The sequence below is a fragment of the Ochlerotatus camptorhynchus genome, unplaced genomic scaffold, assembly GCF_037179485.1.
Source record: "Ochlerotatus camptorhynchus isolate MF236.1 unplaced genomic scaffold, CSIRO-AGI_Acam_v1.1 ptg000033l, whole genome shotgun sequence".
Classification (NCBI taxonomy): Eukaryota; Metazoa; Arthropoda; class Insecta; order Diptera; family Culicidae; genus Ochlerotatus; species Ochlerotatus camptorhynchus.
Window position 1 is genome coordinate 1449771 of NW_027040524.1, and position 3184 is coordinate 1452954.

The 3184-nt window shown below is 42.6% G+C and overlaps 1 non-coding gene across 1 annotated transcript; it reads right to left on the bottom strand.

Moving 5' to 3' along the window:
- Positions 1 to 1885: 1885 nt before the first annotated feature.
- On the bottom strand, positions 1886 to 1958 carry TRNAF-GAA (transfer RNA phenylalanine (anticodon GAA)). The gene has a single exon. It is a non-coding gene; the product is annotated as a tRNA-Phe (tRNA).
- Between the last annotated feature and the right edge of the window lie 1226 nt (positions 1959 to 3184).

The window sequence follows — 3184 nt, forward strand, 5'->3', positions numbered from 1 at the left end:
GAAGCACTTCGTAGCAGGGTGCATCAAAAACGCAAGATTGATGATAAGCTGTCTGGTTCAGTGCATGTGCAACATAAACTACCATTTTGGACTGTCTCTCTCACACAGAGTCCCAGCAGGTCGGTGGGAACCTCCAGGGCACTTGGCTCCAACTATCAATGGGTATGAAACGAATGGAATTATTCGTCGGAACTTTTGTTTATAACTTTAATCTGGTGCGCATTCCCGGTAGACAGCATAGAGGAATAGAATTTGGGCCAAATATGTGGAGTCTTTAGGGGAGGAGGCTTACCAGCTGGAACTACATCAGTAAGGTGTACTGTGCTCATCTGACTGCAAACCACAAAGTCGATTTTCCCGAAATAGGCCTCACCAACCAGCATGGTATCTGATTTATCTGAAGGGTCTATCATGTTTCCCAGTTAGGTCAAGCATGATGGGCAATGGCTTTTCAGGTACTAGCAGCAACGATTGCAACTAATCTATAGATGTAAAGAAAAGTTGGAAATGCTCTTCGGTAGTCATTTGCAGGGATTTTCGGTGCAAGAAGTTAATTTAAAAGACGAGTTTGGAGATTTGGCTCTATAATCGGGAGTTTAAATACAGACTGCTGTAACAAGTACTGACCAATTTAATATATTTAATAAATTTCGATTGAGAAAATTTTACAAGTATTGATCGATTTGAAAGCTACAGCGAACAGTTTAAGTTACTTATAAAACTGAGGATTGAAATATTTAAAGCATGCTATCGTGTACAATTTGTAAAAGCAAATCAATCAGCTTTCGTCTAACATTTCCATCAACAGGATGTCAATTTCTTAACTCGATTCAATTGGCGCATTTATTTATGATGGATGGCCAGTTTCTGGCGATTGGCATTGTCGTGCCTAAATGGGCAAACTCTGTACATCCATTAGCATCTATCGAGCACGGAGCGTCTCATCCAGCAGAACTCATTTAGAACAGCGATGTAGCACGGGTCTTGCAAAAATTATTGATGTCATCCTTCTCCATCCCGTGCAAATTTTCCCAAGCTAACGATGGCTATAAAGCCCCCCTAACGATTTCCATCGGAAGAATGTTGATTTAGAATACGAGCTTTACTTCTTCGCCGGAAATCCGTACGTAGGCGTCGCGATGGTATCTCGCGGCATCTCACCAAAAACAGAGCCAACTGAAACCTGAAACCGAAACCCCAAAAATGTCGTGCCGCAAATTACCATCTCTCGAATTTCTTCTCGTTAAAGCCATTGAGCCTCGCGGAGAAAAAGAAGCGCTTCGGCAATGACACTCAATGCTGCTACGACGGCTCTACGACAGCGAAAATGAAAACGATGACACCCGTCCTTTGCTCCCCGAAACGGCCGTCCTCATCTATGTACGTCGTCGTAAAGGAAGAAGTTTGTTATTCGAAATAATATTTGAGTTTTTACGTGCTCAGTGGAATGACGCTGGTGGCATCAGCATAGCTATGATTTATGGGCCAGCGTTATTGCGCTTGGAACGAATCAAATCCAAATGGAAATTCGCCCATTTATCATGATTTCTAGTGAGATAATGGCACGCTAGATCTGATGTAATCAGGGACTGGCAAAGAGTTGTGCCGCCCTCGAGTGTTTTGTCATAGGGTACGTCACATTTACTTCACTTCGCTTCGGCACACACCCCTTAGTCGGTAATTCGGCCTGTGGAATTTATTTTAAATTAAGCCTAATTTAACAAATAGCAAATATGACGGAAATGGGTCCCGTGTGACGAAGTAGTACCCCACCATACAAGAGTTGAATGTTGGAAGAAAAAGCTCGATATGATTGATTCAGGGAATTCGAAATTAATTCTAATGATAGGTAAACCAGAGCTCTCCCGTGTAAAAATGTATGTGCTGCCGAAACCCGGGATTGAACCGGGGACATTTAGATCTTCAGTCTAACGCTCTCCCAACTGAGCTATTTCGGCGCATAGAAATTTTGTAGTCTCACGGCAACTCAAAACTGGGGTTCCCCCCCCCCCCTTCAACAAAAATAAACTTCCACACAACAAGCGCGCAGGCTTTATGAAGCTGATAAAAATGTACCGACATATGTTTCGGCTAGAGTGGCGGCACGGGAGCGGAAACCAACAACAACTTCATTCCGTTATCAAGTGTGTCGTTCGGCGACCTGTTTGTTATTATAAGAAGGGTGAAGCAGCGAGTGAACGATGAGTGCTGAAGAGCGAATCGTCGACCGCACAGTGGAGATTTCCGAAGCGAAAACGATTATAATTGGCTGCTGCTGAAATCCCAATATGAAACACTATAAATTTAGGTTAATGGATCAAGGCATCCTTTTCGCACAATTGCATTCGCCGCATGCTATGGTAGTAGTTTTTTGCGACTGTTCTACCCTAAAATTCCATGAACTTTCTCGAATCAAGCGATTATTCGGACAAGGAATACCGGTGCAAAAATAGCTCGAAAATAGCCCAGAATTGGTCAAAAATCACCCAATAAAGAATTATAAAAAAAAACATGCGCCTACTTTATTTTCGGTTTTTAACATTCTGAAAATTGAATACATCGTACAAATAATTTATCAAAATGGAGTTGAAATCCACTTTTACTTAAATTGGACATACCGGGCATATTTGACCCCATATTTTTTTTAAATTGACCATTTAAAACATAATTAGTAACGCTAATGGTGGTTTCGACTGGTTGATTGGAATAACCTTTCTCAGCCTTTTAGTAGAAACGATTTGTTTTTAACGTTCCCGACGTTTCGACCGTTTGGTTTCGGCCTTTCTATATTACAACCCGGGAACGTAAAAAACAAATCGTGTCTACTAAAAGATTAAGGGGATGGCTTTCTCAGTATTTTAGTAGAAACATTTTTTTTTTTAATTTAGTTTGGCCAATTTTCACCCTCTTTTGCAAGCCATGGTGGGCCATAGCGCCAGATAGGGTTAATGACAAATTACTGAGCAGAGCAGAGCACCAAATAGGGTTAATGACAAATTACGCGTGCAGAGCCTCCCGGGCCGGTTCATCCGGGGCACGTTCATCGTTTTACGAACGGATCGCGGTCGCGGGCTGGAGTCGGACTCGGAGTGGCAGGGCCGAACACTACAACGAGTCAAAGTCTACCGGATGAGTGTTCCGTCTTTTCCGCTGAAGCCGCAGCTATTCTAAACGCAGCCATCAC